This window comes from Zalophus californianus, chromosome 8 (genome assembly GCF_009762305.2).
Source record: "Zalophus californianus isolate mZalCal1 chromosome 8, mZalCal1.pri.v2, whole genome shotgun sequence".
Lineage (NCBI taxonomy): Eukaryota > Metazoa > Chordata > Mammalia > Carnivora > Otariidae > Zalophus > Zalophus californianus.
Window position 1 is genome coordinate 908053 of NC_045602.1, and position 12630 is coordinate 920682.

At 55.9% G+C, this 12630-nt stretch overlaps 1 protein-coding gene across 1 annotated transcript in view; it reads left to right on the plus strand.

Moving 5' to 3' along the window:
- The window catches only part of SNTG2 (syntrophin gamma 2), a 218106-nt gene that overhangs the window by 73840 nt on the left and 131636 nt on the right, over window positions 1-12630 (plus strand). The gene's annotated exons all lie outside the window — the stretch shown is intronic.

A 12630-nucleotide genomic window follows, 5' to 3' on the forward strand; every position in this document is an offset into this window, starting at 1 on the left:
GCACTCAGCTCAGCTCCTGGCAGAGACGCCCCTCTTCCTGTCCCGGGGCAGTCGCCCTCTGCCTCCTCCCACCGCCTCCCCACATCCTCTTTTCTGGGATCAGGTGTTATCGTTCCCTGCGTCTATGCTCTGTTCTGAGAACGTGCCCAGAAGTTCCATCACTGTGAACAGACAGGTGGCTCCAGAAGCCTTTCCATCCCGTGAAAAGGAGCCTTAAAGCTGGATCAGACATGAGCCAAAAAGCATGGATTAGACTGATGGATGGGTGGGCAGGTGGATTATAGATAGAAGATTAGATGATTGATGGATACAGAGACATGTGTAGATAGCTAACTGACAATATTTTCTTACTCGTGAGCTGGAAAATTGTTGGGGGAGGTGGTTCTCCACCCCAGGGCACATTAGACTCAGCACCATACAGAGATTTCAGGAGATAGGTACCTTAGTTTCAGCACAATGTCTCTATAATTTCCAGACCTCTTAATTAGTAATGTTAAAAATCACAGGAGTGGGGAACACAACTTGTTGTAAGGTCGCGGGTGTGGTTTATGGGACAGGTGTCATGTGGCAGCAGTAGGGGGTCGAGACTCCTGCTCATGTGCTCACTTCTTCCACCGAGACCTGGTCCAGCCCAGTCTTGTATAGACCAGTCCCCCTTGGTAACATCGGTGCCCACGTCCAACTTGTGTGGCTTTGTGGGGCAGGTGACGTTCAAGCCTTGGTGGACAGTTGCTTTGTGTTGTGGCTCGTGGACCTGTGGTCAAGCATTCAGACCCTGCCAGAGCCCAGCAACAGCTCGCTATCCCAAGGAGCTTCTCAAAAAGAGAGCATTTACTAGCAGATATGGTTTTATTGACATGGCTTTATCCCCAAACCCAAGGGTATGCATGTGGCTGTCCTGTTAGCCTCCCCCAGATGTCACCCAGCAGTCCTGTCTACGTGCACCCTCCAGCACCTTGGGTCTTGAGTTGTGCTGCCCATGTGGCAGAACCCTTGCATGACGGTAGCGTGGATATGCTGCACAGCTTCTCAAAACTGGCTGCCTGATGGATTGTTGGGTAAGTGGGCAGAGCAGCATGGCCAGATGTGGTTTCTGTTCCCATCAGAACCCACAGAGACCAATGGGAGTTTTGTTGTCTTCCCAGCCGGAGGTCCGACCTGCAGCAACTCATCCTTCAGCCTGGAATGCTTGACGTGCCCCAGGCCACCAGCAAACAGCAAACGCACAGAGGTTGCAGGCTGGGGTCTGCTGTGGGGCCGTGTCTTGCTCCCCCCGGCATGTTACCAAATTCTCCGAGGTGTTGCCTCATTTTCCCCAAGTGGAATAAGCATGATGCCGCCGATGTAGCAAACCAGCAGACGGCCCTGGCAGAGGTCCCATTTCCTGTAGATGATGGAAGGACAGGCAGACAGATGGCCAGCAGAGCCCTGAGGCAGGAGAGGAAGGACACAGTGCTTTCAGCTGGCAAGGACGGAGAAAGCAAGACAGCCACATAAGCGGTTGCACCCGAGGGAGCGGGAGCAGGGCACGTCGGGGGCAGTGCTGTAGTTGTCATCGAAGTCCGTATGTTCATGTTTACGGTAGAGCGCCGTCATCACGGCTGACTCACCTGCTCCGGAGAGGCACACAGACTGGGAACATAGGATGAATCGCCATTCTTCCAGTCCTTCCTGTGGCCCGGTGACTGGGCTTCTGTTGTGCCAGGAGAAGCAGTTCTGAGGGTTTCCACAGGCCCCTTCTGACCATGAGTCAGGAAGCCAGCGTGGAGATGCCTCTGGTTAGTGAATACGTCTCTTCAACTGTATGCAGAAAAGGGAAGAATCACCGCAGACCATGTCTAGAGCCACCAGGACGCGTGTGCGGTAGGCTCAAGATGAAGGAAAGGCGGCTGTTGCCTGGCCCACCATCATGGGCTCAGGTCCCTGGGAGGTGGCCTCAGTTCGGATCCAGCACCGATGCTGCACGTCCTTCTGTGGGAGCCAGTGGGGAGGCGGGCGGTACGAACGTTCCTCCTGAGGACTCTGTCCCAGATTTGAGAGCATGCGGTCCTTGAGTGGACTCTGTTCTGGAGGTGATTGAGGCTCCGTGGCTCTGCTGTGAGAAGTCAGGTCCGTCCCATGAGAGCTCAGGAATGTGAGTCTCGGGAAGGCAAGCGACTGCCGCATCTGTGAGTTGCTGTGGGATGGAATCTGCACTCACCAGGTGTGGTGACCCCAGATCACCTCCTGTGTCCCCCTAAGCTGTCCTGCCCCCAGCCGCCAGAGCAGACGTGCTGAAGAAAGTGTTTTCCTTCTTTGAAACTGATTTATTCTCAAATTTCGGTTCATTCCATACGTTCTCAATTCCTTCTCAAGGTGGCTTCTGTTGGCGGAAGACCAGCATCCTGACAGAGAGAAAATGACGTGGTTCGTCCGTGGTAACCCACGGTGTTTTTCCTCCTGTGCTGGGACTTCAGGCATAAGAGCCACCAAGCAGTAATCCAAGGACGATGTCAAGGATCACATACAGCAAAGGAAATTTTAGATGATTTACCCAAAACAGTGCAAGTTAACACAGAAGGGAACTCAGAGTTGTAGCCGCGTGGTGTAAGATCCTGAATCGCTCGGATGTGGTGACACCACGTGGAAGCGCCCGTTACCTTCACAAATATTATTCTGGGAGAGTCAAGAAGGTGAAATTTGCTGAGGCAGTGGAAGATGATACAGGCCTGATTGTGGTCTTTCTTGAAGGAAGAGAATCAATAGTTGGAAGTGTCTTATATTTTAATTTTACATTTAAAGGAACTAAAGTAGTAGCTGTGTTTTTTAAAGGGAAGGGTTGAAATGAATAAACTCCTTGTGCATTCTGTTTGGGTTTTTCATCTCTGTTATTGGATTGAGTAAGAGCAGCTCCTCAGCTAAGATTTCAGGAGCAAGCACAGCTTGAGGCATGACCTCCTTGGTCATCGCAGAGCAAACTGTCCTGTCATGTGGACCTGGGGTTGTTTTAAAAACATGAAATATGGAGAGACCTCATGGATACCTGGTCCAGCCCCTCATTTCACGCAGGAGGATTTTGAGGCGACCAGGGACCTGGTGGTCTGCTCTTGTCTGTGTGGACGAACGTGGACGAGAAGCAGGAGAGGAGCAGGGTTGCCAGGGCCCCAGGAGGTCCCACTCCCGTGCACAGCTGAGAGCCCAGGATGGGTGGTGAGTGGGCACACCATGCTGCACGTGGTATGTTCTTGTGTTCGGCCAGCACAGTGCTAAGCAGGAGTCACATGAAGGACACGTTTTTAGGCTGCTCCCTTGTGAGGTCCTCAGGACTGTGTGATCAGGACAGAGCAGGAGAGTGTGCCGCCGATTCCTGCAGAATCTTCCTCAAAAATGAGAAAGACGGGCCAGCAGCTCCTTGAGGCCACGTGGATGTTCCTTACAGCGGGCTGCACTCCTGCTCGCACAGAGCGGGCTTCTGGGGATGAAGGAAGGACACAGAAGCCAGGAAGGAGGAGGAGGGCCAGGGCCGTGTGGGAAGTCCCTGTCCAGCCCATGGCTGCGGCCTAACCTGTGCCCCCAGGTTGACCACAGCTTTGGGTGCCACCTTCCCTGTGAAGCCCAGGTGGTGATGCTCAGCAGGCCCCTGGGAGTGCACCCCTTTATTCCAGTTATTCCCCACGGACATCAATAAATTATTAGAGACATGTCCTGGGAAGCAAAGTAAATGAGTGATCCCCTGGTTCATCCCGTGGGGGTCGCTGGACTGGTCAGTGCTTAAATTGAAGTGAAAACACGGATGTTCTTCTTGTCAAGTGTGTAGACACGTGCATGTGGGCGCATGTCTGCGTGCCGGTTTGGGAGAAGTGAGGTTAGGGGTGGCAAGGTGAGGGTTTGGCAGTGTGACACGTGGACGTTTCTGGCACTTTCCTCACCATTGAGCCAGTTCTGATTACATCATGTAAGTGATATCAGTGTTAATAGGAGTGGAAGCCAACAGGGTCACTCTAAACCAGTCAACTCCAACAGGAAGGAAACCCAGGCGGTAGAGAGGATCACAGCTCTGCCTTGTTCCCGTCAGTAGACCCCCATCTGTGGATCTGCACGTTGTGGCCACTCTCACGCCCTTAGAAGTCTATGGCTCTGAGATGTGGGGAACCAGCAGGCCGGAAGAATCTATCTACTTAGGTGCTGGTGACAAAATTATCTATGCCCATCCTGAACCGAGGGGTAAAGTTTGATCTTGACTTTTTAGCTGACATTTCTCCATTATTAAAATGTTGCTACCTGATGTCATAATGTTTCCTTGGGAAAGACTGCATAATCACAAGTCCCGTAATAAATAGTGAATCACACTTAACAGCCTGTACTTGAAGGTTTGGAGAACTAGTTTCAGATGCTGTTTTGACGCGGATGGTTTACAGGGAACAGTCGGAAGGGGCCAGTGGGACACCTGAGCTCATATTTCTGACGCTTACCAAGCGAGCGCTTGCCTAGCAGACGGTTGCAGGGAATGCCAATGAGCATCTTGCTTCATAAAACACGGAGACCCATTCATGCTTCTCCTGGGACCCCCCTGGGCCATGCATGTCCCTGTGGGGTTAGCGTGTCAGGAAGGAAGACAGAGCAGTTTGTGACCCAGTCTCTGGCCTCCCTGCCCCAGCTTCCTTGGGTGCATGGCGTCGTGCAGAGCATTCTGTAGAAATGCCCTTTCTTGGGTGTAGGACGTGCTGCTCATCAAACTCCCCGTGTTGGTCATGAGACTCCCACGTGAGGGTGCATCAGCCAGGAGGAGGCCCAGCTGGAATTGGGAGTATCATGGTGAGAATCAGAGCAATCCCTTTTCCTGCTATCTGAGAGAGTACACTGCCTTGCTGGGGCAAGTCCGTGGGCATCCTAAGGGCTTCCTTACCAACATCCATGGACTCGAAGAGCATGACCCACGGCCGGTGGGTATCAGGGTGGAATTACAGAGTGTGCTCACTCATCGGTCGTGGTCTGAGGTCATGGACTGGGGGCCTGATCGGTTGTCGTGTGTTTGACCAACACTTCTACTTCCTTCTGAGGTAGAACAGGATGGACCATATTCTGTGATCATGTGGAAAATATCTACCATCCTGCATCCCTTTGAAGGAAGCCAGGCATTGACAGGACACTTAGAGATTCCCTGCCCCATCTTCATGTCCCAGAAAACCAGCATGCTCCAGGTTCCGTCCAGATGCACGGCACCGAGCTGGAATGGCCTGGAATCCCACCTGCGCCAGCTCTCTGCTCTCGCCACTGCATGCATACCATCCATCCAGGAGGCCTGCTTCATCCAACCTGCATTGTCCCCATGCCACCTGCCAACACCGATGTGGGGCCTTTGACTCATCCTTGCTCCTCATTTGATCTGTTTCCAAGTCCAGCCTATCCTCAGCAGAACCCCCGGCAGCCTCTGCTCACTGGAGTGGAGCTGGGACATTTGGCTCTGGGAAGACCAGTCAGGTTTGAGTTCTGGCCAGTAGGCTCTATGCACCACGTCCATCTGAGGGACAGTAACATGCTTTCTGCTTATATTTAGATCATTTATTCTTCCATATATTTATATTCCTAATAACATATTGTCTTTATAACTCAAAGGAGTAGATCCTTCCCATGTGTCATTCAAACAAAGATAATCCAATTTTTAAAATGTGGCTCTTTTCCTTTACATATTTTTAAATAACCATCATATATCAATATGTCAGTTTATTAACAGTTTTATCTGTCCATGTGGCTAGGCTACAGCACCCAGCTCCCTAGTCAAACATTAAGCTAGGTGTTGCTGTGAAGGTATTCGGTAGATGTGGCTGATGTCTACAGCCAGTGACTTAGAGTTGAGCAGGTCACCCTTCATAATGTGGGTGGGCCTCATCTAACCAGTTGAAGGCCTTAAGATTAAAAAAATTTGAGATCTCTCTGAGGAAGAAAAAACTCTCACTATCAGCTGAAGCCACAAATTCTGTTGAAGGTTTCCAGCCTGAATTCTGACCTACAGAGTTCTCTCTCTCTCTCGGTCTTGCACACAAATCCAGTATCTCCCTCCATGGCTCTGTTTCTCTAGTAGAACCCTAATACATCACCCATCATCAACTTCTTTCAAGATACATCTACAAAGGCTAGTGAAACAAAAGCAAAAATGAACTTCTGAGACTTCATCAAGCAAAGGAAACAGTCAACGAAACAAAGAGTCAACCCACAGAATGGAAGAAGATATTTGCGAATGACACTACAGACAAAGGGCTGGTATCCCAGGTCTATAAAGAACTTCTCAAACTCAACACCCAAAAAACAAACAATCAAGTCAAAGAATGGGCAGAAGATATAAACAGACACTTCTCTGAAGAAGACATACAAATGGCTCACAGACACATGAAAAAATGTTCATCATCATGTCATCAGGGAAATTCAAATCAAAACCACATTAAGATACCACCTTACACCAGTCTGAATGGCAAAAATTGACAAGGCAAGAAACAAATGTTGGAGAGGTTGTGGAGAAAGGGGAACCCTCTTACCCTGTTGGTGGGAATGCAAGTTGGTACAACCACTTTGGAAAACAGTGTGGAGGTGCCTCAAAAAAATTCAAAAGTAGAGCTACCCTATGACCCAGCAATTGCACTCCTGGGTATTTACCCCAAAGACACAGATGTAGTGAAAAGAAGGGCCATATGCACCCCAATGTTCACAGCAGCAATGTCCTCAATAGCCAAACTGTGGAAAGAGCCGAGATGCCCTTCAACAGATGAATGGATAAAGAAGGTGTGGTCCATATATACAGTGGAATATTACTCAGCCATCAGAAAGGATGAATACCCACCATTTGCATCAACATGGATGGGACTGGAGGAGATGATGCTAAGTGAAATAAGAAGAGGAAGTCAATTATCATATGGTTTCACTTATTTGTGGAACATAAAGTATAGCATGGAGGACATTAGGAGAAGGAAGGGAAAAATGAAGGGGGTGGAAATCTGAGCGAGAGATGAACCATGAGAGACTATGGACTCTGAGAAACAAACAGCGTTCTAGAGGGGAGGGGGGTGGGGGGATGGGTTAGCCTGGTGATGGGTATTAAAGAGGGCACGTTCTGCGTGGAGCACTGGGTGTTATACGAAAACAATGGATTGTGGAGCACCACATCAAAAACTAATGATGTATTGTGTGGTGACTAACATAATAAAATAAAATTTAAAAAAAGAATATAAATAATGGAATAAATACAAATCATTATGTCATAGCTAAGAACGGCGGTCATATGTATGGGGGGAGGGCCCAGGGACTGCCCCTTACAGTCCCACCATTCCGAGTTCTGGGAGACCAGGAAAGAAACCCCCGGGGGGAGCAGGGAGGTGAGGATGGCGTCGATCCTGAGGCCAAGAGGAATGGACACAGGGCAGAGTGTGGGGAGGCTGGCAGAGGTGCAGACTGAGGACCGGCCTTGCAATTTGATGGTCGGGGGCCGGCTTGGGGAAGTGAGGGGCTGACGGGGGGGCAGTCTTTCAGGGTTTTTCTGTCGCCGCAGCTGTGCACACGGATGTGCATGAAGGGACGTCTGGGGTGGGAGGTGGTCTGTTCCTGCTCCGAGGGGAGCAGGTCGCCAGGTGACGGGGGCTGCAGGCTGCGCGGGTGGACTCACAGTCCGAGGGGCCTCCCTCTGCAGAGAGGGGAGGCAGGGCCACTACGCACTGTGACACGGGTCACGATGGTGGTGCAGGCAGTCTTATTTCTAGTGAATCATGCCCTGTGACCCACAAGGACCAGCAGTGGGAAGAGGAGGTGACGCTGGGGGTTCATCTGAGGGGAGACGACCAGGAGGAAGGTCCCCTGCGGGAGCGTGGATAAAAACGCCTCCTGATGCCCCAAGAGCCCACCCGAGAATAGCGGCCATGAGTGTGGTGTGAGACTCCTCAGCCAGACATTGTTCTTCTCCAGCCCCACTGTCCTGCCTGGGTGTGGGGGGTGGGCAGCTGCTTAGCGGGACACCTGGCGCCGTGGCCAGACTGGAGACCCCGGCAGGCATCGCTGGTGAAGAGGGAGGCATTCTTAGTCTCTGGGGTATGGGGCTGTGGTGGGGGGAGCATGAGGTCCCGTAGGGGAGAAGGCAGGAGCGTGGGCGTGAAGTCACGTCAGTGGGGAGCCCAGCGGCTGAGGCATTCTCTCGGAGAGGTCGTGATTAGGGAGCACAGGAGTGTGGGAGGAGAAGGGGCACGGACACCTGGGCCAGGCTGGGCAGCTGGAGTAGGCTGTGAGGAATGGGCTTCTCACGATACCGCCGGGCTGCGTAGGGCAAGAGCGCGAGGGACCCAGGGAGAATGTGAGCATGAAGCAGGTGTTACCAATGACAGCAGGTGTCTGGGAGCTTGTGAAGGGGCATGACTAGAAGCTGGGGACGTCGTGTGGGGACCAGTCCACAGCAGCGTCTGATGTGAGGTTCCCTGCGGACACACTTGGTGAAGGACAGATGCGGAGGCCACTGGGTGTGCGGGGAGCCCAGGCTCAGGGTGAAGCCACTGTTTCCCAGGGACTCACCATGTTGTGAACCACACCTCCAGTGCCTCTTTAAACACAAGCTTCAGAGGGACCCCCGAGGGCGTGAGGGCCAGGAACCCACTGTCCGAGTCACTGGCCCCTTCCTGGGGCATGAAGAGATGACACATCAGCAAACGAATAGTCACAAGGGGCCAAGTAGGGTGGCGGCCGAGCTTTATCTGGTTTTGGTAAATAGTGACCCATGTGCGCTGGGTAGGCCTGAGGGTGTGATGCGCCACCAGACTCGTGCACAGGCATCCTTGCGATTCCTGGCGCAAGTGACTTTTACTGCCAGTCTCTGCACAGTGTCCAGCATTTTATTCTCAGGGACTGAAGGAGTTCAAGATGCTGAGAGTGGACAGTGGGGTCACGGAGGTAACAAGTTGGCGGTTTGTGGTTGGTGTGGTTTGCAGAGACACGGGTAAGAGCGGAGATCCCTTGAAGAGGATTTCACAGGATTGACTCTGGGTCCCATGCAGACTCTCGGTGCTCAGGCAGGTGTCATGTGGACCCACGCGCCAGGCTCACATGTGGAAGGAGCAACGAGAGGGAAGTTATAGCGCGGAGGCATTAACACGTAAGTTCTGTTTGGGGATAAGGCAGCGATTCAGGTAGAAACAACTAACATCATGCTCCTTTGGGAAGCACAGTGCAGTTCTGTCTCTGGGCAAAACCCTTTCTCCAGACTCTTGAAACAGTTCCGTCATGCACACACATGAGGAGTGTGAGGCGTGGGCGCTGGCTGCGACCAAGGGCAACAGGACCCTGTGCAGCGGTGCTCCCGGAGGCTGGAGACAGATGCTGAGCTTCCCTTCCCTGCAGAGATTTATAAGGCATGGTAGTTGGCCCTGCACGGTCTCCTCTCTGCACAGAAGTTCGTGCGTCAAGGTCACCTTGCCAGCTAGGCTGGTACCTGGTCCCTCAGGTGCATGGATGCACCGGTCTCTGCTCGGTTCCCCGATCCGGCAGATCTGGCGTGGCTCCCACGGCCCAGCTGCACGAACTGTCTCTGACGTAGGATTCCCGGCTGCTGACTGTGGCGATACTCATTTCCAATAACATAGCTTCTTTGTTCAAAGTGTGTTGGTTCTACAACTGAGCTTAAGGGGGAGCGCTCATAAACTAACCTTTCTTTTATTCCCCTGCATGCATGGGAACGAAGCACTGAAGTCCTACGGTGAACAGGCCGGTTATTTTAACAGACTGTAGCTGGTGAGCTCAGCATGCCAGGCGGTTGGGGGAAGGAGGATTTCATGTGGGGCGCCCACCGTGTGCACCAACCGTTCTGTCTGCCGGCGGGAGGAGGCTCGAGACGGCACGCGCGTGCGTTTGGGCCTGAGCTCAGCTTCCATAAGAGACAAGTGCTGGGCCCGCAGGGCCGACCGCTGGGACCCCGTGGCAGGCACCCGAGCCCGTCCGAGCTGTGCGTTTCCGGGGACTTAGCGGCGGGCGGGTGGGGGGTCGGTTGAGCGTGGCTGGTGCAGCGCTGCCGGGGGGGTGAGGGGTAGAGTGACGGATCTTGGAATTCACGCTGAACAAGGACGGGTGTCAGGGGCTAGCTTGGGGCGGACGGTCCCAGGGACGAGTGTTAGTGGGGTCAGCCTCGGGAGCGAGCTGGAGGACAGACGTGGTGGTGCAGATGTGGACACACAGCAAAGTCGGACGTATGAGCTTGTTTGCACGGTCGGGTGAGCGGTCCGACCCCAGGGAGAGGAGACGGCCCGGGGGCCGAAGGGCCGGGCAGGCACCTGTGTGGGAGCACGTGCCTGTGCGCGTGTGTGAGAGCATGCGCCTGTGTGGGACCTGCGCATGCGTGCGAGCGTGCATGCGTGTGTGAGAGAGCATGCGCGCGTGCATGCGTGTGTGAGAGAGCATGCGCCTGTGTGGGAGCCTGCGCATGCGTGCGAGCGCACACCCGTGTGCGTGCGTGCGTGCACGTGCGCCTGTGTGGCGCGTCCGCGGCGTGCATGCCCGCACGAAGTAGGTTTTCCGCCTCAGAGGCCTCGTGAATTGAGGTGAGTTTGTGAGGCGCCGTGGAATCGTGGCGCGCTTGCCCTGCGCGTGTCCAGCCCCTGACGTGACGCAGGGCTGGTGCCCCAGTGAGTGGCGTCGGGAGGTGGTCGGGGTTCAGTGGGGCCGGGCGTCCCCGGGCGGGGTGGCTGTCCTCGCGGGCAGGGGCCTCGCAGCGTGCGCCGCCGCGTGCTCACCGGCCTCGAGCCCCGGGCCCCCGACCTCGGGCCCCGGCTCGGAACCCTGGCCGACGAACTGCCCGCGCAGCCGCTCAGACGCCCGGCTCTTCGAAGGCTTCGGGGCCTTTGGTGGGAGCTCGGGAGGACTCGGGAGGACTCGGGAGAACTCGGGAGGACTTGGGAGGACTCGGGAGGACTCGGGAGAAGCCGACTCCTTTGGAAAGGCCGGCCGTTGACGTCGCTGCGCGTTCTGGGGGCGCAGCAGCGCGTCAGGCTGCAACCAGCTCCCGTTTTCCTGGGGGGGGGGGGAAGCGGACGTGCCCCGCGGTCGGCGAGTGATGGCGCGGTGCGGGCGCGGCGGAAGGCCGCTCCGTGTCGCTGTGCGCGGAGAGGAGGCGTCCGGCCTGGACGCCGGCGTCGCGGGCTCCTCCGCGCACCTGCACTGTCCGGTGACGGTTCGGGGGAGAGCGGTCGGGGCAGCGCCGCTCGGCGCTCACAGGTGTTTTCGAGCGCGCTTGCGCGCTTTGCCCTGAGCTGGGGAAGCGCCCCACGTGTGCGAGTCCCGGGCGCCGCCGCGGTGGGCTCAGGAGGGGAGGAGAGGCCCATCCTCCCGGGAAAATGCCCGCTCGGCCCGGGCCACCCGCCACGCGCTTCGCCGCCACTCGGACGCGTCGCGTGCAGGGCGCGCTCTCCGTGAGGGCCCAGCCAACCGAGCTCGAGGGCGGAGTCGTGGACAGTGCGGCAGGTCCTGCTGCGGTCCGCCAGCCTCCGGAGTGGGTGGGAGACCTTCGTGCTGCAGAGCGGCTTCGTCTTCAGAAAGGCTGGCCAGAGTTACTGCGCGCGGGGTTGCCCGGTACTTCGGGCGGGGCGTGCCTGTCTCCTTCAAGAATCTGAGCAGGCTGGCTGGGACGTACCCGCCTGCTGCGCTGGGGTCACGGGCTGGGACTCCTGCTGCGCAGGGCACGCTTGCTCTTCGAAGTTCAAATCTGCGTGAGCGCGGGACGTTCCGGGTGCTTCGGAGCCGTCCCCTTCCTCGGAAGTGCCGTCTGGGGTCCCACCCCCATCCGGAGGGGGGCTGCTTACGGCCCGTGGGGCGGTCTGGGGTCTCTCGGTCAGATGGAGAGAACCCCGTTGCGCTGAGCTTCCCACAGGTGCATGGTGGGTCCCTGGCATCACGGCGGTGGTCAGGCCCTGCTGCGTCCTGTCAGCGTGGAGAAGCTGGTGCGGACGGGCGCCTGCCGGCCTGGGATGCCCTCGACGCGCCTCCTGGTCTGGGGGCTGTGACCTCCCCCATGAGTTCCCTGGAGAAGTGCGTCCGTTTCCGAGTGAGTTGGTCTGTTGCGTGTTTGAAGGCGGGTCTGGACCTCGCACCTGACAGGGCCGAAAACGGCCTGTGTGTCCCGTGTGCACCTGCATCCAGACAGTGGGGGGACGAGGTGGCTGCACGGAAGGCACGGCCTCAGCTGCCTTGGCCACATGTGCGGTGGAGGTGAGGCCCCAGGATCGTGCAGCTTAACCCTTATGAAGCACAGGGTGGCATGCGGGAGGCAGGGGGCTGTCCATGCACCGCCAGGGGAAGTAGGGCCCCAGGGAGGTGCGTCTGCAGCTTTGCTGACTCCAGCCTGGCGTTTTGGAGGGGAATTCAGGGCCTGGGTCCCCAGGTGTGAGGTCAAGGTCGAGGGGACACGGGCCATGGACAGGCACAGTCCGTGGGGCGGAGATGCTGGTGCCCATGAGGGTGCGTGTGATGATAGAGAAGAGCATGTGTGTGGCTCTGGGCTGTGGGGCGGATGATAGCAGGTGTCTGAGAAAGCTGTGGTATCCATGTAAGATGCTGGCCCCGGGGTGATGGGACAAATAAGGGAGTGGGGGAGAGCCGTGCCGACGAGGGCGGGCTGGCCGTGCACCAGCCGGA